At 44.2% G+C, this 27,579-nt stretch overlaps 1 protein-coding gene and 1 pseudogene across 1 annotated transcript in view; both read left to right on the forward strand.

Annotated features, from left to right (window-relative positions):
• The window catches only part of BCAR1 (BCAR1 scaffold protein, Cas family member), a 166,999-nt gene that overhangs the window by 95,181 nt on the left and 44,239 nt on the right, over positions 1-27,579 (forward strand). The window lies entirely within an intron of this gene.
• Positions 12,039-16,109, forward strand: LOC122920222 (annotated as a pseudogene).

The raw sequence follows: 27,579 nt of genomic DNA on the forward strand, positions 1-27,579 counted from the left end.
CCCACGAGTGTCACATCCACAGATCCCCACAAGTGTCATCCACAGATCCCCACGAGTCACATCCACAGATCCCCACGAGTGTCACATCCACAGATCCCCACGAGTGTCACATCCACAGATCCCCACGAGTGTCACATCCACAGATCCCCACGAGTGTCACATCCACAGATCCCCACGAGTGTCCCATCCACAGATCCCCACAAGTGTCATCCACAGATCCCCACAAGTGTCATCCACAGATCCCCACGAGTGTCATCCACAGATCCCCACGAGTGTCACATCTACAGATCCCCTCCCCGCCCAGCGCCGCCTCCTAGCTAATTTATTTAGTTCACTTGCCGCTGAGGTAAATGCAGAGAAGCGCCGTAATCTCGCACAGGCGCACTGGATACAGTAGTCTGCGCCCGTGATGACTACTGGCAGAGACATCGTTGAGCGAGGTGTGCTGGAAGACGGTGCATGCGCACTTAGCTCGACGATGCCTCTGCCAGTAGTCCGCACGGCCCGGGCGCAGGCTTACTGTATCCAGTGCGCCTGTGCGAGATTACGGCGCTTCTCTGCATTTACCTCAGCGGCAAGTGAAGTTAATAAATTAGCTAGGAGGCGGCGCTGCGGGCCGGATAAAAAGGTCCTAATGTTAAGCCTGGCCAGAGCGGCACCGGCGCCCCCAGCAAGAGTGCGCTCTACGCGGTGGCGTACTTTGCTTATGGGTGGTGCCGGCCCTGACCACAAGCCAGAGCAGCCTGTGTCAGAAATCGCCATCTCACACTGGCTATTAGCAGTCACATATACCCACAGAAGATATGTGTTTTCTCCACTTTTTGGAGAAAAAGCTGCAGCTGGCAGGCCACTAATTACAAATTAGCTCTAATTACAGCTCATTTAACATGCAACCCATACAGATGGGCTAGAGGGGGACTGGCAAGAACTGAGCTCTAATTCAGTGGCTCGCTCAGTTCTCTCATAAGAGTGCGCTTATCCTGTTGAACATTACAGACCTTTTGAAGATGAGACCGTCCATTATTATAATTATGATTACAATGTTATTGTTATTAATATAAATAATAATCATTATTAGTTTTTTTGTAGGTGCATTTCCTGTTTTGTTTGGGTTACTATAAGGCCTCCTGCACACGACCGTTTTTTTCCCCCGTTTAGGCTCCATTCACACGTCCGCAAATGGGTCCGCATCCGTTCCGCAATTTTGCGGAACGGGTGCGGACCCATTCATTTTCTATGGGGACGGAATGGATGCGGACAGCACACAGTGTGCTGTCCGCATCCGCATTTGCGGAGCGCGGTCCCGATCTTCAGGTCCACAGCTCCGCAAAAGATAGAACATGTCCTATTCATGTCCGCAGCTTGCGGACAAGAATAGGCATTTCTATAGGGGTGCCGGGCGGGTGTGTTGCGGATCCGCAATTTGCCGGTCCACAACACACCACAGACGTGTGAATGGAGCCTTACTGGCCGTTTTTTGCGCTCCGTATACGGCCCATATACGGAACCATTCATTTCAATGGTTCGGCAAAAAAACGGAATGTACCCCGTATGCATTCCGTTTCCGTATTTCTGTTCCGTTTAAAGATAGAACATGTCCTATTATTGCCCGCAAATCACGTTCCGTGGCTCCATTCAAGTCAATGGGTCCGCAAAAAAAAACGGAACACATACGGAAATGCATCTGTATGTCTTCCGTTTCCGTTCCGTTTTTTGCGGAACCATCTATTGAAAATGTTATGCCCAGCCCAATTTTATCTATGTAATTACTGTATAATGTATATGCCATGCTATATAACGCATTGCACCCACGCGTAAAACTGGCTCATGTGAAAGGGGATACTATACCTGCCGATTTTTCGTTTTCGTTAGCGATCATCTGGCAGTGTGTCCCATGCATGAGCAAGTGCTCGTTCATCGGGCAATTGTGATTTTTAAGCACAATAAAAATCATCTTTTGCCGGCGGCAGATTGTGCTGTCTAATTACGCTCTCTGACGCTGGCAAACCATTAGACAACATGGGACAAGCAATGGCATAACGATCGCTACGGAGCGATGGCATAATGATCGCCCCTGCCCATGCCCTCCGGACAATCGCTTGCGCAATTGGCGTGTGTAATACGTGAAAAACGGACCGCAAAACACTGAAAAAGCCATGTGCAGGAGGCCTAAATATGTATGTTTTGAACTTTGTAAGGCCTCATGCACACGACCGTTGTTTCATTCCGTGTCCGTTGTTCCGTTTTTTGTGATTTTCTGCGGACCCATTGACTTTCAATGGGTCCGTTGAAAACTCGGCTAATGCACCGTTTGTCATCCGCGTCCATGATCCGTGGTTCCAGTCCGTCAAAAAAATATAACCTGTCCTATTCATGGAAAACGGTTCGCGGACCCATTCAAGTCAATGGGTCCGTGAAAAAATGCAGAGGCACACAAGATTGTCATCCGCGTCCGTTTTTTTCCTATCATTTGAATGGCAAACTTGACTTAGACTTTTTTTTACTTTCCTTCATGTCTGGTGATCCTCCAAAAATAAAGGAAGACACACGGAAACGGATCACGGAACAACGGAACCCCATTTTGCGGAACGGAACACAACAACGGTCGTGTGCATGTAGCCTAAAGCAGTTAATGTTTTGAGTTCTGATATGTAATATTATACAGTACAGTGCTGAGTATAAGGCTGACCTCGCGCATCTGTATTCCTGGAGTCCATCCAGGACCAACAGCAGGTTAAGGGTCCATTCACACATTCGTAGAATGGGTCCGCATCCGTTGCGCAAATTGCGGAACGGGTGCGGACCCATTTATTCTCTATGGAGCAGGAATAAATGCGGACAGTACACAGTGTGCTCTCCGCATCCGCATTTCCTCACCGCGCCCCCCAATTTTCCCGTCCGCGGCTTCGGAAAATATAGAACATGTCCTATTCTTGTCCACAATTGCGGACAAGAATAAGAAGTTCTATGGGGGTGCCGGCCGGGTGTATTGTGGATCCGCAATACACTACGGACGTGTGAATGGACCCTTAAAATGTTCCGAACTCCCTATGATGCAGTGAGTTTGGGTCATTAAATGGGTTTTGTGAGATTTTTTTTCTGATGACATCCTCTGTATAGGTAATGAGTAGAGATGAGCGAATCGACTTCGGATGTTTCATCTGATTCGCATAAAACGTAGTTCTATACTGTACGGAGCTCCGCACAGTATTAGACGGTATTGGCTTTTCATTATAACTTTTCACTTTCCATTATAACTTCAGAAATTCATTTATACAAAAAAACATTTCTCGAGCTCAGATGAAGGTACTAAAAGTAATAACACCATGTGCCTCAGATTAATAATAAGTGACCCCAGCATTATCAGCCTCTCATATCAGATTATACAGACCCCCAGCATTATCAGCCTCTCATATCAGATTATACTGACCCCCAGCATTATCAGCCTCTAATATCAGATTATACTGACCCCCAGCATTATCAGCCTCTCATATCAGATTATACTGACCCCCAGCATTATCAACCTCTCATATCAGATTATACGGACCCCCAGCATTATCAGCCTCTCATATCAGATTACACTGACCCCCAGCATTATCAGCCTCTCATATCAGATTATACTGACCCCCAGCATTATCAGCCTCTCATATCAGATTATACTGAACCCCAGCATTATCAGCCTCTCATATCAGATTATACTGACCCCCAGCATTATCAGCCTCTCATATCAGATTATACGGACCCCCAGCATTATCAGCCTCTCATATCAGATTATACTGACCCCCAGCATTATCAGCCTCTCATATCAGATTATACTGACTCCCAGCATTATCAGCCTCTAATATCAGATTATACTGACCCCCAGCATTATCAGCCTCTCATATCAGATTATACTGACTCCCAGCATTATCAGCCTCTAATATCAGATTATACTGACCCCCAGCATTATCAGCCTCTTATATCAGATTATACTGACCCCGAGCATTATCAGCCTCTCATATCAGATTATACTGACCCCCAGCATTATCAGTCTCTCATATCAGATTATACTGACCCCCAGCATTATCAGCCTTTCATATCAGATTATACTGACCCCCAGCATTTTCAGCCTCTCATATCAGATTATACGGACCCCCAGCATTATCAGCCTCTCATATCAGATTATACGGACCCCCAGCATTATCAGCCTCTCATATCAGATTATACGGACCCCCAGCATTATCAGCCTCTCATATCAGATTATGCTGACCCCCAGCATTATCAGCCTCTCATATCAGATTATACGGACCCCCAGCATTATCAGCCTCTTATATCAGATTATACGGACCCCCAGCATTATCAACCTCTCATATCAGATTATACAGACCCCCAACATTATCAACCTCTCATATCAGATTATACGGACCCCCAGCATTATCAACCTCTCATATCAGATTATACTGACCCCCAGCATTATCAGCCTCTCATATCAGATTATACTGACCCCCAGCATTATCAGCCTCTAATATCAGATTATACTGACCCCCAGCATTATCAGCCTCTTATATCAGATTATACTGACCCCGAGCATTATCAGCCTCTCATATCAGATTATACTGACCCCCAGCATTATCAGCCTCTCATATCAGATTATACTGACCCCCAGCATTATCAGCCTCTCATATCAGATTATACGAACCCCCAGCATTATCAGCCTCTAATATCAGATTATACTGACCCCCAGCATTATCAGCCTCTCATATCAGATTATACGGACCCCCAGCATTATCAGCCTCTCATATCAGATTACACTGACCCCCAGCATTATCAGCCTCCCATATCAGATTATACTGACCCCCAGCATTATCAGCCTCTCATATCAGATTATACTGACCCCCAGCATTATCAGCCTCCCATATCAGATTATACTGACCCCCAGCACTTTCAGCCTCTCCTGTCAGATTATAATGACTCCTGCATCAGTCCATGGCAACTATTCGCTGCAGCCAAATATACTTCTAGATTATTTCTGGAGTTAGAATTATATGTGAAGAAGAAAAGTTTGTCAGAGCGCTTCTTTAATATGCGGTTCTGTGTAAACAGCAGGGACTACAATGTAGAATACATAAAAGCCATTACTGTAAGGTTAAATATCATCCTTTTACAAAGATGGACTGACATTTCTAGCTGCAAACACTCGCCTCTGTGATCTGTAAAATCTCATTTCACAGAAACAGAAATGTTGCATGGCTGAATACCTTCAGTGCTCATCTACCGTCCATTTTACATCGGACACAAGATTCATTCTGCTGCTAGATGGTAGAGAATAAATTGCGCGACGTGACCTCAGGTTAATTGATGTCCATAAAATCTATTTAGATCCTATTTTTCTGGTGTCCATCACGTTGAGCTTGCTCTTCTATCGATGAGTTGTCACATACTTCTACAACACTGGCCGTTACAAATTATACATGGGCTCCCCTGAAATTCTATATCCGCTCAGTGAAATACAAATGTGCCGCCATTCCCCTTCTTAAAATGGCCACGTAGATGTATTGTCACACAGCCATGTCATTTACTATTGAGACCTAGACTTCCTGGAAGGGTAGGGTCACACATACCAGCAGCCACGTGTGCCGAAACCCCAGTGGCTAATTGCCGCAGTTGAGTGGGTGTACAACAGATTCAAGAAATGTTACTATTTCAAAAAGTCCCCAAAAATTTTGCAATCTCACTTCATAGTTGCCAATTGTCCCAAATTTGGCGGAACTGTCCCTAATTTTCAGAGACAATCCCAGCAAATTTGTGATGTCCCGGGACGAAAAAAGTTTAGGGCTAACGCGAACCCTTCCTGTAGGTGGGTGTTCCCAGGTGGGTTTGGGGCATTTCTAGGGGTAGGACCTACATGCCCCAATTTTACCAACTGAAACATTGGTAAGTATAATAACAATGAGATAATAAACACAGTGATGTCACAGTACAGAGATAATACACACAGTGATGTCACAGTACAGAGATAATAAACACAGTGATGTCACAGTACAGGATAATAAACACAGTGATGTCACAGTACAGAGATAGTAAACACGGTGATGTCACAGTACAGGACAATAAACACAGTGATGTCACAGTACAGGGATAATACACACAGTGATGTCACAGCACAGGGATAATAAACACAGTGATGTCACAGTACAGGATAATAAACACAGTGATGTCAACAGTACAGAGATAATAAACACAGTGATGTCACAGTACAGAGATAATAAACACAGTGATGTCACAGTACAGGGATAATAAACACAGTGATGTCAACAGTACAGAGATAATAAACACGGTGATGTCACAGTACAGAGATAATAAACACAGTGATGTCACAGTGCAGGGATAATAAACACAGTGATGTCACAGTACAGAGATAATAAACACAGTGATGTCACAGTACAGGATAATAAACACGGTGATGTCACAGTACAGAGATAATAAACACGGTGATGTCACAGTACAGGGATAATAAACACAGTGATGTCACAGTACAGGGATAATAAACACACTGATGTCACAGTACAGGACACTAAACTCAGTGATGTCACAGTACAGAGATACAGAGATAATAAACACAGTGATGTCACAGTACAGGATAATAAACACGGTGATGTCACAGTACAGAGATAATAAACACAGTGATGTCACAGTGCAGGGATAATAAACACAGTGATGTCACAGTACAGAGATACAGAGATAATAAACACAGTGATGTCACAGTACAGGGATAATAAACACAGTGATGTCACAGTACAGGGATAATAAACACAGTGATGTCACAGTACAGGGATAATAAACACAGTGATGTCACAGTACAGGGATAATAAACACAGTGATGTCACAGTACAGGATAATAAACACGGTGATGTCACAGTACAGAGATAATAAACACAGTGATGTCACAGTACAGAGATAAGGAGATAATAAACACAGTGATGTCACAGTACAGAGATAATAAACACAGTGATGTCACAGTACAGGGATAATAAACACAGTGATGTCACAGTGCAGAGATAATAAACACAGTGATGTCACAGTACAGGGATAATAAACACAGTGATGTCACAGTACAGGGATAATAAACACAGTGATGTCACAGTACAGGGATAATAAACACAGTGGTGTCACAGTACAGAGATAATAAACACGGTGATGTCACAGTACAGGGATATAAACACAGTGATGTCACAGTGCAGGGATAATAAACACAGTGATGTCTCCATAGCATACACAGACATATTGGCCGAGCCAAATGTGTATGAAGAAGCTGTGAGGGAGACGGGAGAGATGATGTCGGCCAAATGATTTTTGTGGTTAAAGAAGACTTTTCATGGGTTCAAACATTATAAACTGAGTATCGGGATACGTAGGGCATAGTGCAGGGATCTAACTGCACTTACTATTTTTTCTGTTGGCCGCTCCGTGCGCCTACTGTGGCCCCCGTTGTATTCTCCCGCCTGGTATGCTAATTTTAGCATCGGATCAATGAGGAGGAGACTGAGTCTTTCTCCGCGGGCGTCTCCTTCTCCCTGGCTGAAGATCTGTCCAATCGCAGCGGAGAGCGTCACAGCCAAGGAGATGGTGAGGTTTTTTTTTTTTCTCCCTGGCTGTGACGCTCTCTGCTGCGATTGGACAGATCTTCAGCAAGGGAGAAGGAGACGCCCGCGGAGAAAGACTCAGTCTCCTCCTCATTGATCCGATGCTAAAATTAGCATACCAGGCGGGAGAATAGAACGGGGGCCACAGCGGCGGACGGAGCGGCGCCCAGAAAAATAGTAAGTGCAGTTAGATCCCTGCACTATGCCCTACGTATCCTGATAGTTTATAATGTCTGGACCCATGAAAGGTCCTCTTTAAAAGCTATTGAATGTGTCTGGCCAGCTTTGTGCAACTGTGCTCCAATGTGGGGGGCATTCATGGGGGGTTAGGGGCGGTATGTTAAAGGTGAAAAGTTTTAGGTCCAGGAGGAATCTGTTGACATATTACACATTATGTGTGAAGACTGGTGCAGATAAGAACTGGAAGTGTTGCTCATAGTAAGGTTGCTGGTATTTTAAGACCCTCTTCAAATAAAAGTTGGAATTTTATTGTTTTCTATAGATAACACATCCAGTCTGCACTCGTTTTCAGACATGTAGCCAGAGTCGTAGGTAGGCTTTTGTTAACTCCAGGGAAAGGTTTAGTTTACGGTCCTCACCCTGTAGCTAAATACCCTGCTCTACCATGGCTTGTTTGTGTTCCACCTTGGCAAACACCATCTGGAGCACCCATCCCAGTTGTTTCCCCCAAAATGGCATGCTGTCACTTCCAGTACAACAGCTGTGCATACTGCACATAATACACATTTTTTAACCAGGAGTTGTTATTTTGCTGAGAATAAAAATATTCGACTTGATTGAAAGCTGAAACTAGAAAGGCCACGAGAGCCCTGGAAGGGACAATGCGGATCTGGAGCTTAAAATGAGACAAGTTATACAAGATCTGTTTCTGCCTAAAGGAAGTAGACTAAACCCTTCTACAGAAAGAGATTTGCCAACAGGAATTAGCTGAGATTAATCTTTTCCCAGGAGATTTAATGATACATGTGAGGTTTTTTTGCTGAAAATGAAAGGATCATTGCCTCCCAGCATGAGAAACAAAAACTAAACCCCTACACATGGAAAGGGAATCTGCCAGGAGTTCTTCTAAAGCCATTGTCAAGTACATTGTCAAGATCATTAAAATGGAAATATTTGCTCTTCTTTTTTCACAATGTTTTTTCCCCATTAGCATATAGAGGCAGTCGTTCCAAATGGAAGGCATTAAGGGGAGGTCAAGCAGCAGCTCCTGTTCTAATGGACTCAGGCCATCCAGGTATCATGGATGGCCATTTTTTGGAATGGTGGTATGTGGAACCACGTTTCACCTTTGGCAGCTGCTGCAGGGAAAATGAGCAGTCATCATTCCCCAGGATGATGAGTTCTGTCCTGGTGTCTGTCATTTTGCTGGTGAAAATAGCAGTTTTTTTTCCCCACCATATGTAACAGAATCGTGAATAGTGAATAGACATAATTTTTTGTATTTTGGCTGTGTATAAAAAAAAGAGTTTAAATCATTTTACTATTGTCTCCACTTGCACAAAACTTTTCTTAGGTTAAAGGGGTTGCCCGAGTAAAATAAAAAAAAAGGTAGGGACGCTAATAGTATAATAAAAAAATATATATATACTCACATCCCGAAACGCCAACACTCCACTACTACTGCCCCTATCCTCTTTACCACTGCAGCAATAGCATCATGCTATAGCTACAACTGTCATACACGGTATACATGGAGTGCCCCAAAGGGAAGACGAGGTGCACCCTTCCCATCACTGCACTGCCCAGGGAGCAGTGGAGCCAGAGCCACCACTGTGACTACCACTACTCCCAATCTCTCCACTGCCGCTCGCTGCATATATAACCCAGACAAGTCCTTCAAGTACTGTTCATTTCTTTCTTATTTGCTTATCATCTATCACAGACTATCAAGAAAAACTGTAATCTGCTGTGAACAGTTTCCACTTTTGCTTGGTTTCCTATAGGTGTTGTCAGAACCCACAGCTCCAGATCTAGTTAGACCCTTGAGCCTTTATCCAAGGCCTCATACCTAAGGTATCATTCTGTACCCGATCCCCGCCCGCATTTTTAGCAGGTTGCAAACTTACCCATTCATTTCTATGAGTACGTGTGCTGTCCACAACCATGTGTCCATTCCGCAAAATATGTTCTATTCTGGTCCATATTGTGGACAAGAATACTAATTTGTAATAACGGGAGTGAGAAAAATGCAGATTGCAAACGGAAAGCCTACATATTTTGCAGATCTGTGGTTTGTGGACCACAATTTGGACACAGACGTGTGTATGAGGCCTTAATATTGGTTTGACCAGCTGTACCGGTTTTCCATTCTTTGGAGAACTAAGGACTGGAATTGTGTATTTTTCAGATAATCCCTACACTTTTTTTTCCCATGAATGGGTAACTTTTAGATGGCGGTTAGGGACAGCGTGGTAATTAAAGGACATCAATAAATGGAGAATACGTATAATGGGGGCACTGGGATAGTTACTCTGTGCACGGTGGTCCTCATTGTAGGATGTAAACTACCGTGATCCCATGTGAATACAGCCTAATGCCAGGGTTTATTTAATTAACTTTAAATAATCCCTTAATCTTTGCTTCCAGGTACGCCTGGAAATTGTAACCCTGATAAATCTTGAGATAACAAATCAAATCTCTTGTGGTTTAAGGGGCACAGACGTATTTCTTGTAAGAATTTGTAGTATAAACGTTGACCCTTGGAAGGAAATGTAACGTACAAGACAGATCTCTCTGTTACATCAGGAGAAGGTTACACTTTTATCACAAGTACTAACATAGCACAAGGATCTCCAACCTGTGACTCTCTGGCTGTTGCAAAATTCTAACTTCCATTGTGTGCCTTTCATGGCATGCTGGGAGTAGTAGGCTTGAGACTGGATAGTTGGAACTTTGGTGGTGGACCACTGAGGAAGCAACTTTTGCTATAATGCGAAGCGATAATATCTGATTTAATAAAAGTCTATAGCAAAGAAATAGCGATCACACCAAATCCCCTATTTTCAATGGGAGAATTGACTTTGCTATGGGAGTAGAGCTGCTCTCCTATGCAGTATATTGCAGTGTGTAATTGGTTGTCCAGATAACGAATGATCTTCAAACTGCATGCTATCTGGAAGTATGGGATGCAATTTAGTGTATTAAAGTGGTTTTCCAGGACTTTAGATATTGATGGACTATACTCAGGATAGGTCATCAATATGAAACGAATTGGGATCCAACACCCAGAAGTCCCCCTGATCAGCTGTTCTTTGCTGGTGTCGGTGCTGGAAGCTATATAGTGGATGGCTCCGTGGGTTTAGTATCAGCATGTTCCAGCTCAGTTCCTATCCACTTGAATGGGAGTTGAGCTGTAGTACCTCAGCACGATCACTACACAGTGGATCGAACCTTGTGCTTCTGGTACCGTCCACTGTGTAGTTTCTGGCAGCTGCCCAGAAAAAGCTGGTCAGTGGTGGTGCCAGATGTCAGACCACCACTGATCTGATGGCCTGAGGATAGGTCATCAATATCTAAGTCCTGGAAAACCCCTTTTAATATTCGGAAATGCAGCTGTTTTCTTGAAAAAATATGTGTTGCTGGCTACAGTTGGTGTTGGCCTGAAAGGTATGTAAGCGGGTGTGGAACACATGTTTGATGCTTAAGATAGTGATCTCTGCTACCATCTATTCAGTGGCCTCTGGTACTACTAATTTGTCTGGCTCCAAAATAAACAGTTGTTTCTAGATAATGAAGATTCTACTTACATTTCCATTTCATTTATTAGATTAGAATGCAGAACAGTGGTACAGGATAAGCAAAGAAGAAAGCAAGTAGGAAAGACTTCTCCTGTGCTGCCCCATACTTTGGAAAGCTCTTCCTTGGTCTGAACCTGTACTATTTTTCCCATTCTTTGGTTGGTTCAGCTGAAAACAACTGCAATCTGGGCAAAAGTTAACTAAAGATACAGGTGTAAAATCTTAAAACGTTAAAGTCTTTTTTATTGCATTGAGTAACTCTATAACTCTTTTATGACACCAATGAGTACATTATAATTCTTTCTTAGACCTGGTCTGAGGAATATTACTGCCACAAACTGCCCTATAACATCATGATCTATCCCTTTAGATTCACTAGTATAAAAACATCATCTCGCAGGTTGACCGGTGGCCCAGGATCCCCCGAATTTACAGGCAGCTTACCCACTATATGTCTGCATCACTTCTCCTGGTCCACTCCTCGTTAGACAGTTCTAATCTGCTATACTACAATGCTACGTCAGTTCTCCGTCTCCTAAAGTCATGTTCTGTCAAAATCCAGAACCTCCTCAATGTTCTCATAAAATCTGAGGCTGATGGATGTTTGACATCTACAAGTGAAAACAGGTGACCTGTGCAGTATGCTCATGACTCAGCCATGATGGAGCAGGGTAACTGCATTTTCAGGGCATTAATCAGCATTGCCTTGTTATTGTCATAAACATCGATGTTATTGCGCTAAAACAATGGGCTTTTTTCTTGAGCCAAACAGCTTCAGTCACAACTTTCCTTCCTGTAATTAGTAGATGTCCTTCACCAATTTAACATTTTGTTCTCTGTAAATATAACCTTAAACATTTGCCTTGAGTTTAACTTGTTTTGCTAGTTACTTAATGGGAATGTATCATCAGAAATGTACCGTATTTTTTTTTTATTATTAGTTTTATATATATATATATATATATATATATATTGTAAGAAGGTACAAGGAATCATTGTGGATGATAGGTACGTGGCACCAAGGTTCCTGGCCTCGGAGTAAGAGCCGGTTTTTATGTGTCAGCAGCAGTTGCTGTTTGACACCTTGGTACTTAGCATGGCTGTAATAGCTGATCCGGGACAGCTCTTACTGGGAGTAGTCAAAGTGCTGGGTGGGTGACTACTCCCCATGTTCCAGGACGGGTTTTGCCAGGCATAAAAAACAGCCAGCACTGCCAGGTAGAGAGGATTACCTCCATCTGACAGTGGAGCTCAGGAAGTCTGTGTGCTGTGAATTGGGGCCTGTGTTGGGCTGGAGAGCGGAGACCCAGTGTGTCAGGGGAACAGGCTGCCTAAAGCCTGTATTTGAACTTTCTGAGGCAGAACTGCCACCATGGGGACTTTTGTTTTATTAACTTGCCATTGGGTGTGAAGTAACACCAACACTGCAAAAGGGATGTTTTGTTTTTGGCACCATGTGTGAATAAACACTGAAGTTTGAATTCCGAACTTGTATTTTGCCAATGTACTGTGCCCGCTTATCCTAACTACCAAAGTGAATCCCCACAAAATATATATATTTTATATATTGCAGTTTTCACTTTGACCACTTAGACTCAGATTGGATTGATGCTTCCTGTTCTGTAGAAATCGCTTTTCAGCAGTCACCCCTCTGTCATAAAGCTGGAGGCAAATACCACAAGATCAGCCAATGACAATAGGTTACGGTAACAGCTCACACCTTCCCCTTCTCTGCACAATTACCTCAGTGTATGCCCTCAACTGGCTGATGTAAGCAAATCTCTGACCTCTGTTCATAGCTGAGAGGAAAATCTCAGTTAATATATAAAATAGAATTGAAACGTATACTTTGATATTGCAACTTTTCTTTATTCAAGTGAATAGGGGTGAGCTACGATACCTGACACAGGCTGTGAAAGTAGAGTGGTGCTCTTTGATTTACACGCTGGTCTGCATGTCTGTGTATGTGATCTGTGCTTCCTTTATATAAAATAATATTACTATTTAATGGTGCATTGTTCTTGCACTTAGAAGAAAATCTAAGAATGTTTCCAAGCATTTCAGTATTAAGTCTTCAAATATTGTACTATGTTTCTTTTTGTTTTTTGGTGCGTGCAGGTTTCTGATTGTGGTATGCAGCAGACATTATGCCCGAATGACAAAAATGTGTCTTTGCATCTTTGTCATTTGTCTTTGACATGGGTTTTATGACCTACAGACAACTGCAGCAGCTGAGACTTTCTTGGTTGATGTTCAAAGTTTAAATTTGCTATGGTTTGGATGATAAAGAAGCAGAAAATGAGTAGTTTGGTTGATGCCCTAGTGGTTTAGCAGCACCAGTGATAGATAACAGGTGGCCAGGAGGACACTTCAGAGTGAATCATCCTGTGAAGATTGAAAAATGAATAGTAATAATAATTATTAGAATTATCTATAATAAACATCCATTTGCCGTATTTCATTTTTTGATCATCATCATCAGGTTTAATCATTGGCTTTAGTTGGCCAGATGTATCTCGGCTGAAGATGTATCTCAGCTGAACCCACAGATTTTGGCCAAACATCTAATGTGAATTAGGGGACACCAAACTCTTTCCCGATGGCAGATGTTGAGGGAGATAAAGATCAGGCATATTGTTCAACTAGACCCCCCCTCTTGTGTCAGACTCCCCATGTTTCTACTGAGAAGACATCAGATTGGAAGTCAGACATGAGCCGGATGTCTTATGTCTATGGCCAGCCTCGCTTAGAACATCATCCGTGTCAAATGACACGTGTCCAACGGGGCATTCTCAAATGTGTCACAACTTCTTTCATAGCTTTCTCAGATCACATGTCAAAGTAGGCATGAATCAGCCAATTGTCAGTGATTTATCAGTTTAATTTATAGTACTGTTTTCCATAATAAAAACTGATATGGAAATGTATGAAAGTACCAGATACAGAACAGGGGATGTAGATGGCACCTCAATGTAAGGTCCAAGAAGTTACTAGAGAAAACAGAAATAATCACAGCGTAACCTTGCGCAATCAGATTAGTTTGAAATCAACCCTTTGGTTACATGTATTTATCAAAATTGTGGGCTGAAAAGCATTTTATACATATCAGGAAATGGAATTGTTATAAATAGGTCCATCTCGTATGTAGTCCTAAACCTTCCCGCCCATCATCCACTCTGCACGGTTTTTCATTGACGCTTCCTGTTTCCTGCTGGCCCAGTGCAGCTGTCATACTGGATGGCTCCAGCTGCTTCCCAGAGGAGAAGGGCTGCACCCCGGGGGCAGTCTACACTTATAGATAGTCTGCACTGACAGTCCCGTATACATGGAAGGTGTGCTGATTGGCACCTATGCAAAGCTGCACGGTGGCACAGGACTCCTGGTCTATCCTGCTGGATTTATATACATTTTTCATGCATTCCAACCTGTCACCATGTTCTGACATATAAAACCGAATGTACCTTAATACTTTTTTACCCTGATAGTTCCCAGCGATCGATCCATAATCTTCTCAGGGCTAACCTGTCCTATTTTATCGCCCTATAAAGCTTTCCTGCCTTTTATGCTAATTACCATACACGAGTCATATCTTACATGTTTGACCTGAGAAGACTCATATTTTCTCGGAGTCAAGCACCTCAGCCCTGCCTAAGAAACGCCCCTATCGATAAAATCTAGCACATGCGCAATATTCATTTCGGGCAGAACTACGTTGCAAGTGCGCGATTTCGGACGAGATTACAAGCAGTGAAGGTAGAAGTTGGCCGTCAATCAAAGTCTAGGGGGAGAGAAATAGGCTATGATGGTGTGAGGGGAAGGAATTACTTATGCAAATGAGCGGGAAAGCTTTATAGGGCGATAAAATAGGACAGGTTAGTCCTGAGAAGATTATGGATCGTCGCTGGGAACTATCAGGGTAAACAAGTATTGAGGTACATTCGGTTTTATATGTCTTATATATCCCTTAGCTGAGCATGGGACCACCATCAGGCTGGCTCAGTATATCTGTGCTATGATGTTTCTGCTGACACAGTTTCTTGTATTCTGCATCCACTTGGTCATTATTGACATCACTTCATATCGTGTCCTCTCAGTCTTCCTTCTCCTCCTCTTCAATGATCCACTGGCTATGGCCATCTTATTCTTTGCCATCTCTCTAATATTACTCGGCCACTGGAGCTGGGGCTTCTTTATTTTTACAGCTGGGCTGTATCTGTGAAAATGAAGTTTCTCCTGCTAGCTCCTAGAGTTCTGCATCTCCTTCTGTGCCAGTCTTGACTGCCTTGCCCTATACCAAAGCTCTGTATCTGTGCTGTGCTTTAGGTTACTTTGCTCTACCCTTTCTGGAAATTCCTGCTGGATACCACCTGCAATCTGTTGACTTTGGAAGACAGTTCCTATTTCAGTGGACAGTCCATTGGTGATTCCTGCCAGAATATGCGTTTCGGCGTTGGGCTTTCCACTATCGCTACTTTCAGCTCTCCTCACTGGACTTCTGCTCTTTTGTTTCGGCCGATGGCACAGGAAGAGCGTTCTTGCACTCCTGAGTGACCCAGTATAGAGGAAACCCCAGTCACCCAGACTTTCACCAAATACGATTATTTTTGCCTTCTCTAGTAACTTCCTGGACCTTACATTCATCCGCTCTCTACATCCCCTATTCTATGTCTGGTACTTTCACACATTTCCATATCAGTTGAGGAGCACTGATGCCATTGTCCTACCATGATTTTCCAAGATCCTTATCTCGGGCCTTATTGAGCTTTCATAGAACACCTCCCCCACTACTCCAATGAGCTTGGGTGCCCTCCATTTGTGTCCAACGTTTCTTTTAAGGTGGTGACATGCCATCACTAGCCTGAGGATGTATGTGTGATGGAAGAGTATAAAAGATGCTGCCAGACACCTCTAGCATCCTCTTAGAACAAAAAATCAGGCTTTGTACTTTGGTGCGTCCCATTCTTCTCCCCTTCGCAGGTGCTCCCCTTACACACTAGATTATTGCTCGTCGATGCAAAAAATGGTGGGTGGAGTCAACAATACTCTAAAGCAGTGATGGCAAACCTCTGGCACTCCAGCTGTGGTGAAACTACAACTCTCATCATGCTCTACTCATTTCTGAGAACAGCCAAGCAAGTGTGCATCTTGGATGTTGTAGTTTTACCACAGGTGGAGTGCCAGAAGTTAATGTCCATGGGGGCCTTTAGTCTGCTCAGGGCTCCTCTTATAGCATCTCTCAGCCTGACTATTATTTGTCAGTCACGTTTTCAGATATCAATAATCGATAATTGTGAAGCCATATAATGACTGTATTTAAATCCTTAAATTCCTTCTAATCTAATGACCTAATCCCCAGACTCATTTGGAGTCTTAAAACCCTGGACGTAAAATTATTAATAAGGTATTCTGGCACGGATCAGGCATGGCTGTAAGCCATTCATTTCCTTGGACCATGCACGTGCAGACGCCTTTCCATAGGAAAAACTGGAACCAGACCCCTCCGTTCATGAGACCATGAGAATTTTGCTGGAAACTCTTTTAAATTCAACTAAAGTCCCAACATTATAAAAAAATATAGATAATCTGTCTGTGCTGCAGAGTTTCCTATAGAATAGTAATGGAAAGTTGACATTAGGCTCCAGCTGTATTACTTTTTTATATGCCGTATATGGTGATATTATTTTTTATTTATATCTGGGATACGTTCCCTAATGTCTCTATTAACACAGTAAACCTGGCACGATATGACAGGAGTGTACACTGCCATGCCACAGTCTTCTAGGAACAGTGTACCTACTGGAGAGTCTTGGGCATAAATGAAATGATTGCCAAGAGGAGACAGATGGACCAGGGAACATAACCGAGCCAACGTAATATGGCTGTTTACAGTCTTTAGAATAAAATGCTGACGTAAAGATTGATATTAGATTCCTGCCAGCTATCAGCATGCCGTGGACTGTTGTACGCAGAAAAAAGCAGTACATAATAGCGGTAATAAATACTGTATTAATAGTGTGCCCACACTGCAAGGAAAAGTGAATATAACCTTTGTATAAAACCCCTCCATCCCTGCCTCTTCCTCATTACTGCACCCAGGATCACCCAGAAACACATTTCTGACCCACTTAGGGTAAGGATTGGACCAAATATCAGGAATAAACATTCATTCAAACACTAGTTCCCATTATTAGCCAGTGTAAATGTGCCACTGGTCACCCTATATTCGAGCAAACGTTGGCTGATCGCGTCTTTCATGCAGCATCAAAAGCCCTGTAAGCAGGAATGTGCTGCCAACAAACAATGAAATGATGTGGGGATGAATGATCGTAAATTCACATTCCTCACTCCAAACCACTGCTTGCTCTATCAGCCTGTGTCAAGGGATCCTTAATCCACTTTATTATGAATGTTGTATAATTGGGGTTAACAAAGGACTGGCGTCAGCTCCAAGCACGCCTGGGTAGATGCCAAGCTCCAGTGATGCTAGAGGGCCAGTGGTTATCTGGGTAATGTCTATGCCTATAAAGACTAGGGTGGGGTAGAAAGGAGGACCACTATGACTTGACATGGCTTCCAGGGAGGAAAGTATTATATTACCCTCTTATAAACCATACATTGGATATGTAGTCCAGTTTTAGGCACCAAGCTGTAAGAAAAGACAAGAGAGCTTAAGAGACTTCAAAGAAAGACAATCAAATTAACGATGAAACAAGCTCATCATGCTAACAAAACAAAAGAGAAAAAAAAGTCATAGTCCACCGATTGCCCCGTCACTGCCTGTTCGACAATTCCAGGGTCCACCACTGGTGTCTGCTTTCTGGTCCCTCTGGACACACGGGAAATGGCCTCTTAGCCAATCAGTGGTTGAGGATGGTGATTGGCTGAACAGTCATTTCCTGCACAGAGAACATGGCTCCACATCTGACAATTTAAGGGGTTTTCCAGGAGTTAAATACTAATGACTTATCCTCAAACAGGTGCCCCAGCCTCTTCCAACAGATGATCGCATAGGTCATCGGTATCAGATGGGGGTCGAGACCTATTCTAACCTAGGAAGACCTGGGACCTCAGTATTTAACTCGCAGAGTAAAGTATTACTGTCCTGCCCAAATGGTGAAGTAAGTGTAGTTGCTGCCGCTGGATTTGGAAATGGCTGAAAGGGTGGCTAGCTTGAAGAATGGGGTAGATATGCTCCAAGGTTACTGGTATTAATGTGGAATGCTGACCTGTGGGCCAGTATAATCATGGTGTTTTCTTACATGGCCGAGGGGCCGCAGTGGGACTGCTACCTCTCTCCCTCATTATAGTAATGTCTGACTCTGTATGGGGAAAGAACTAGATGCAAGAAGGATGGCAATCAGATGATGGAGCTGAGGACTGAAGCAGAATGGGGAGGGGGTTTTGTCTGGACTTCCTGTTAGTAAAGCCACTGAAGAAGAAGACAGCAATCAGCGTCTGCTAAACCTGCAGATAACAGGGAACAATACAACAAATGGAGATAACATAGACTTAAGGAGGTTCTCCAGGATTTTCTGTTAATAGCTCTGTGTAAAGGCTCCACCGATCGAACAACCACGCGTTCATCATCAGTGCGGCACCCAAAATCATCATATCCTACTGTATCCTGCTGTGGATCTGCATGGGGAGGAATGATTGCAGTATGCAGCTCCTATGTCCTCTAACAATTAGGCAATTATCGGGCATGAACGGTGTGTTCCTGATAATTGCCTGCTCAGTTGTCCTGTGTAGAGGGGCTTTCAGGACAGGTCATTACTATCAGATCGGCTATCCCCCAGTAGCTCAAGCGCCATAACTGCACCGGTCCACCCACGGTGTACGGGACAGAGCTGGTTCCTGCAGCGCTGATAGCATAAGGGGTTGTCTCACTTCAGCAAATGGCATTTATCCTGTACAGAAATCTAGTACACTTACTAATGTATTGTTATTATCCACATTGATTCCTTTGCTGGCTGGATTCATTTTTCCATCACATTATACACTACTCGTTTCCAGGGGTTACGACCACCCTGTAGTCCAGCAGTGGTGGTCGTGCTTGCGCACTATAGAAAAAAGCACAGGCCTCTCTGTACTGTGGGAGCGCGCATAAAAAACGCATGCGCAGCAGCTCCCATCCTGCTCTGCAGCGGTGGCTGGATACAAGCGGTGTATAATGTGATCGAAGAATGAATCCAGCCAGCAAAGGAGACAATATGGACAATCACAATACATTAACAAGTGCCTCATATTAACCTTTTCTACACCATAAATGCTATTTGCTGAAATGAGACAGCCCCTTTCAAATGTATTTAATATCCCCACAACATTTTTGTCTTATTTATTGCATATCTGGTATAAGAAATCTGCAGACCATAGATGAGATTGAGATCCTTCACAGCCCCAGCAATTCTCTGCTCTTCACAATAAGGATTTCCTATGCATTTATTATTTCGTTTTTATTTTATAACCATTGTGATTTTACCTAGAGATGAAAAATCTGCTTCTGTGGTTACTGTCCCATATTCTGTATGCGCTCGCCTTTCGATGTATCTGCTGCTATGAGATTGCACCCTTTAGATGCCAGGCAGCAGTGCTGCTCCGCAACGGTCTCCGCTGCGGTCAGACTAATGTGCGGAGACGTTCCGTTTCACATCTGGCTCCTACTAATTAGCCTGCTAGTCTGCTCCATGACAGTCAGAAGGGAAGACGCTGAGATCGGCGCACATTGTCATCTCCCTCTTATCAGTCCCCAGTGTCCCCGGCCCCCCTCCCCTGTCACGCTCACACACATGCTCATCTTGTTTACCCTGGTGAATGGGATTGGCGGTATAAATAGCAGATGATGTCATCCTTCTTTCTCCCAGGAGATCCACTCCGTCAATGAAGGTGCTGTGCGGCTTTTAATGGCGCCTGTGAGTGCTCGACATATAAATTGTAATATCACAACCCATGCATAGAAATGGAATACACAGGCTTTGAATATTTGGAAATGTACGATGCAGAAATCATGGCCATCCACCTATTACTATCACAGGTCATCATATAGTCATAGTGAGACCTCTAGGCCTCTTCATGGCACAGCGTTACCCTCATGAGATTATAAACCATTGTCATTTCATTCCTGTAAATTTTACTAATTAAAGTGTGAGCTCTGGGGCCCAGACCTTTGTGTGGACAGATGTAAGGTCCCAGTCACAGATGTGAGTGTCACAGCTATTTCCGAGCCCTTTGTTTGTCGAAGCGTCCTTCTTCTTTGTCAGATTTCAATGCCTGCCGCAGCCTCCCCCTTGCCCCATTGTTTGCCTGCCCCAAAGTAAACAGATCGGACGGCAAATGTGGTGCAGGATCAATGGCGTCCAGCGTAGACACAGTGACTATGCAGTACGTGTGTGTGTGTTCAGTAGTATATACGGTATGTATTGTGGGGTCATACTACAGTCATAGTAACATATTGTAGCCACACAAGTTTTTTGTTTGCCTTTTTTCATACCTATAGAATAGTCGATGGGAAAACGTCTGAAAAAAATTACACAATTTAAGCATTCTGTGATTAAAAAAAAAAGCCCCAAAACATTAAAGCGGTTGTCTCACTTCAGCAAATGGCATTTATCATGTAGAGCATGGGTGTCAAACATGCGGCCCGCAATGAATATCTTTGCGGCCCGGCAGTCTAGTATCTCTGAACATGAGCTGCTATCGGCGCGCTCATGTTCTCTCAGCAGCACAGTAAGAAGGAAGCTGTCCTCCCTCCCCCCTGTGCTGCTGCCGCTGCCACCAATGAGAAGAGAGGGGGGGGGGAGGAGGGGCGGGCGCACTGCGCCACCAATGAGGAGAGAGGGGCGGAGGAGGGGCGGGCGCACTGAGCCACCAATGATAGGACTATTCCCATTTCCCACACAGAGCGGCACCCAGCGATGTCTCAGCACTCACCATTAGTCCTGGGCGCCGCTCCGTTCGCCCGCAGTGCCCCATTACTGTCTCCTCTCCTGCTCCACATGCTGCTGATTACTATCGGAGCGATGGGAGGAGACATCAGCTTCACTAGTGGGCGTTCCTTCTCCCTGCGCTGCGATTGGACAGCGCTACAGCCAGGAAGAAGGAACGCCCACTAGTGAAGCTGATGTCTCCTCCCATCGCTCCGATAGTAATCAGCAACATGTGGAGCAGGAGAGGAGACAGTAATGGAGCACTGCGGGCGAACGGAGCGGCGCCCAGGACTAATGGTGAGTGCTGAGACATCGCTGGGCGCCGCTCTGTGTGGCCTGATAGTGAAAGTCAGTCTTTAACACAATACAGGAGGCGGGTACCGGCAGCAGAATCGCATTGCCGGCACCCTGCCGCTGACAGGGAGCTGCGATCAGAGGCAGTTAACCCCTCAGGTGCCGCACCTGAGGGGTTAACTGCTGATCTGCCAGTACCAGCCTCCTGTATAAAGGGGTAATTTATCATTGGTGGTGCAGTGTGCCCCCCCCCCCTCAACCCCCCATCCCATTAAAATCATTGGTGGCACAGTGCGCCAGCCCCTCTCAACCCCCCCAGTATTAAAATCATTGGTGGCAGTGGCCACAGGGACCTCTCCCCTCCCCCTCATTGGTGGTGCAGTGGCAGCTTCTGATCGGAGCCCCAGCTGTGTAAGCCTGGGGCTCCGATCAGTTACCATGGCAGCCAGGACGCTACAGAAGCCCTGGTTGCCATGGTAACATCCCTGATGCTGTGTGCACAAGGCACAGAGCAGCAGGGACAGTGTGAAGTCCTATTCACCCTGATAGATCTGAATAGGACAAGGGATGAAAGATCCCAGGTTCTCGCCCCTAAGGCTACTTTCACACTTGCGTTCAGAGCGGATCCGTCTGAGACGGATCCGCTCATATAATGCAGACGGTGGATCCGTTCAGAACGGATCCGTCTGCATTATATTGTAAAAAAAAAAATCTTTTTTTTATGCGGCCCACATAAACTTAAATTTTGTTTTTTTGGCCCATGTTAGCCTTTGAGTTTGACATGCTTGATGTAGAGAAAGTGAATACAAGGCACTTACTAATGTATTGTGATTGTCCATATTGCTTCCTTTTCTGGCTGGATTCATTTTTCCATCACATTATACACTGCTTAGGGTACTTTCACACAGTTTTATCCTAATGCATTCTGAATGGAGAGTAATCCGTTCAGTATGCATCAGGATGCATCAGTTCAGTCCCTCTTACGTTTTTTGGCCGGAGAAAATACTGCAGCATGCTGCAGTTTTCTCTCCGGTCAAAAATCCTGAACACTTGCCGGAATGCCAGATCCGGCATTAATTTCCATTGAAATGTATTAGTGCCAGATCCAGCATTAAGTGTTCCGGCAAAACGGATCCAGTTTAATCGCGCAGACCTTTAAAAATGCCAAAAATAAATAAACCGCTTTTCCGGGTGACATCGGAGAAACGGATCCGGTATTTCAATACATTTGTCAAATGCTATCCGTTTGCATCACCTCTGCCGCAAGTGTGACAGTACCCTTATATCCAGGGGTTACGACCACCCTGTAATCCAGCAGCGGTGGTCGTGCTTGCACACTATAGGACAGGGATCAGCAACCTCCGGCAGTCCAGCTGTTCTGAAACTACAACTCCCAGAATCCTCCTCTCACTTCTATGGGAGTTAGAAGAAGAGCAAAATAAGTGTGCATGCTGGGAGTTGTAGTTTCACAGTAGCTGGACTGCCAAAGGTTGCTGATCCCTGCTATAGGAAAAAGTGCCTGTCTTGTGGCTGGGACCCTGGGATAACACATAGGCAACATGCGCAGTAGATCCCAGCCACGTCGTATCTGCTCTGAAGCAGTGGCCGTAACTCCGCTTTTGTGAAAGCAGCGTTTCTCCACCAGCCTTGCCAGTTTCCCAAAACGGTGGTAAGGGCAAGGAGGGGACGGGGACAGCAGCCCCGCCACTTTTATCTTCTTTTCAGAAGACTGAAATCTATGTCTGCCAGGGGCTGACGTAGATTTCAGTTCAGGTGCACGGACTGCCGAAGACTGCACCTAACGTATGACATAATGTACGCCTCATCATAAATTAGGCGCAGCCTCCAGCAGCATGCAGGGTTATCATTGACCAGTGTACACTGCCGGTCTATAGTAAATCAGGTCCATTGTTTGTAGGGCGTTTTACACCATGTAATATCCAGAGAAAAAAATATATATACATTCTAAAAACGCAGCATTCTTAAAAAAAATGAGGTTTGTTTGCTCAGCAGAAGTCAGAATAGGTTCAGTTTATTTCTAAGCAACAAATGAGTGAGGGGTTCCCGCGTGTACATGGCCCACCAGTGAAAAAAGATTAGAAAAAAAGGTTTTTGTTTTTTTTCTTGAAACAGCACCACTCTTACCTGAAGGTTGTGTCCGGTATTGCAGGTCAGCCTTCTATGAGCTGCATAAGTTGGAGCTGCAACCAATCGCTATCCATGGACTGGAGTGGTGCTATTTCTGGGAATAAACAGCAGACCCTTTTGTCCTGCACAACCTGCCGGGTTAATGAATGGACCCAGTGCTTTTGCTAAAAATCAGTATTGAGCGGCTCCAGTGTGAGTCTTATTACCCAGACCCACACACAATTTGGGTTCCACACTACAGGAACTCTTGTGGAATAACTATGGAAACCCTATCTGACCAGACATCCGTGTATCCAGGCCGCATTTGGGACCGGGATCCAGGATCTTGCATCAGGAATTTTCCAGGCGGCTGCTCTCTGGCAGTACGCTGGGTCGTCGCCCTGAGACTGTATTTTTGGAACGTCAGTTGCCAGCACAGCATTAAACGTCAAAGCCTCAGCTTGTACGGGCAGATCCCAAACCACAAGCTTGTTCTGAAGCACTCGGCTTAACCCCCTTTTCACGGTTAATAAAGTCTTGGTTTTTTGTTCTTCAGTGAAAATGTTACTGGAGTGCAGGTATAGACGAGGGGAAGAAAGGAGGCCAGAGGTGGATAAATCCGCCATGGTAAATAGGAGAATGCTAGGACTTTGGCAGGTGCTGCAGAGGGTTGCACCTTCTGCAGACACTGGAGTGGAAAGTCCCACAGTTTACTGTTCACAGACAATAAGTTATGAGACGTCAGTCCCGCTGAGACTTCAGCGCACATACTCTGCCGCCATTGTCCCCGTGACCTTTGGAACTGTAGTAATCACAAGGCCCCGATAGAAGGAAATTTTTCGTTGCCAAGATACTCCTCCTCTCCTGACGTATGTGGTCGTCTTCTGTGTATTGCAGAGAGTATCATAATGTCAGAAAGAAATCTCCATTTCTATTTGATGTGTAATATTGATCTCAGTTTTTATGACTGCAACTGCAAAATCCATATTTATGAGAATTTGGTAAGACTCATATTGAAAAAATAATAATTGTTCTGTGACTGGCATTATACATGGCAGAAACTGAGTATTCATTGCTTTATGGCCAGTGGTGGTGCGTTGTGCAGATCAGCCTGCCATTAGGACATTAATACATATGGTATTTACATCATGGATGCTTTTTCATACCCTCTGAGTTAATTATCAAGTTTGAGTAACGAGGGGTTGGAGTGAGTGCGGTCTGAGCTCTCGGGTTATTGTCCCCTTACCAACCACCATAATATAATACACTAAAAGTTGGCCATATACATTAGATAGATGTTGGCCAAACCCATCAACTTTGGTAGGACTGTCCAACCATCTAATGGTATATGGGGACCTCCTGATTTTCCCACAACAGCAGATGTCAGTAAAGATCAGCATTGGACTGATGTTTCTTGGATCCTCCAGTGGAAATGATTCTGAGGGCCCACCCTGACATCATTGCACATGTAGTCATCAGTACGGTTTAATAGGATATCTGGTGGTACTGGTTTCATGGTCAGCTCCTAATGAAATTGTCTTTTGTAGGACCTTAGGTGCTCAGTCTTATTAGGGGTCCATTATTTTGTCAGAGCTTAGGCCCACTGGGGGTCCTCTGGTACTCTGGTGGGCCAGTCTGACCCTGGGGGCGATAAGGATCAGGTAGTTGGATTTTAGATGCCTGATCCTTTGTTCTCAGGCAGACAAGCTGCTGTCAGAGGTGTCTGGCAGCATCTTTCTCCACCTCTTCCTATGGAGAACACATGCCAAGCAGGCATGTGTATGAGGGGATCAGGAGTTATAGATGTCAGCCAGCCAGCATATGTATGGCCAGCCTAAGGCTGGGTTAACTACAGTATTTGAGCATTTTGTATCTCTTGGATTATTTTGGCAAGCACTGCATCTGACCAGTGGGCTATGGACACCTTCATGGCAATAGGCCACTCTGGCCATGGTCATTTGACTTAATAATCAGTCCACACCTACCTCTAACAAGACTTAGATCGGATTGTCCTTACCAGGCAATAGTGGAATAAGTTTAGATACAGTGAGGAATCATCTGCTGCCATACTGACTGTTCCACGGGAATACTTGATGTCTACCAATGTGTATAAAATCAAATTAGTAGAGATTCATGGAATCCAATATAAAAGGTAAAGCGATTCAGTCCACGGCAACCAACATGCTCCGAAAAAAGAAGGGTTATAATCCCCCATCAGCTGATCGTACAATAATGCAAAATTTCTACAGTTTTACAAAAATCATCCAACTAAAAAGTGCACAGAAAACTGAAGCCCATAACCCAAGTTGTGCAACTATCCGTATGGAAGGACAAAACTAACAATAAAGTCAGTTTCCCAGGATTTACAACTACAAGATCCTATGACTGACTGTGACATGGGGCATTCAGGGACACCAGGAGGGGTTTGCATGGCAAGACGGTAATGTGTGCCTAGCCTCAAAACATAAGATTAAATTTGGTAGCTATAATGTATCAACATGTCTTCCTTGTCAGGAAATGTAATTACATCATATCACGGAGTCGGAGCTGAGCGCTCTGCTGCTGTTTTATTGATGTCTCTAATCTCTGGAACTTCCTGTTTTATTAGCGTCATTGCCAACCGCGATGGGACAACTTCCTGCCCTGAGAAATCAGGTCACTTTCCTGGTTAAACATGGTTGAATTTATTCATCTGCCCATGTAGGTTCATATAACCAAACGTGACTCTTCAGCCGATCTTAAATCTCAGATTTTCATCTCTTCCTAATAGATAATTCATATGACAAAATTATGCTATAAAATACATGCAAATTCAAGAATACCATCCAAAGCAGAGGAAACCATGGGGGAGATTTATCATAGCCCGTGGCGTACGCCAGGCTATGATAACCAGGCAAGCTGCTGGATGTTGTGCCTAATTCATGACTAGCCCCTGGTTGGCATAGTTTTTCGTGTTCTTCTATGTCAGAAATCTGGTGTAGAAGATGATAAATGTGGTGATGCCTTCACCATGCCCTCTTTTCAGGAAGGTGGCGTGGTAGAGAAATGCCACTTTGGCAAAGTGGCGTTGAAAAAGTCGCAAGCACACAGTTTGCAACTTTTTCTAGCCAGAAAACTGGTGTAATCAATTGATCAATCTGGCCCTATCCGTTTTGGGGTTCAGTACAGATTGGTTGGCCGAATGTCCTAAATGCAGCTTGGGGGGGGGGGGTACTGTTTATGTTGAGGAGACACAATGGTGTTTTCTGGCATTGCCCTATAGACAAAATATGCAAATCATATTATGCCTGCAAAACCAGAGACACCCATCTGTAGACATCTGTTTTGAGGTTGGCATTTCATCCAGCCAACCAGTACCCTGCTCCATATTGATAATGGGCAAGAACCCTGAGACACCTGTTTCATCCCTCTAAATTGCCACATGTCCCTAGTAATATATCATGGCTTCCTCAGTAGATGGCTTAATAAAGGATTCTGTGTATGTATAAAACAGCTGGCATGGTGTTCAGTGTAAAGTTATATCCAGAATAAAATGCTGGGTGTGGAGGGTGTGGACACCAGCAACAGGACTCTCCAGGGAAATGTCTTTTTTTTTATGATGTCAACTGGAAAAAACAACATGACACATGAGCTGGTGGCACATTTTTAGAAAAAAAAATCTAATGTATTGAAATTGAGGTCAACATATCGTGAAATATCAGGTATTGATAGAGGTCTAGATAGACCTCTCCTCCCCCTCCAAATTTCTAGAAAGAAGTGGCCTTTTCAGGTGTTGCGCCCATAGGCTACCATAGGATTTTTCTCTCATAGGCTTTACTATAGATCACGGTATAAGCGCCATAATGAAGGTTTGGA

The sequence above is a fragment of the Bufo gargarizans genome, chromosome 10 (assembly GCF_014858855.1).
Source record: "Bufo gargarizans isolate SCDJY-AF-19 chromosome 10, ASM1485885v1, whole genome shotgun sequence".
NCBI lineage: Eukaryota > Metazoa > Chordata > Amphibia > Anura > Bufonidae > Bufo > Bufo gargarizans.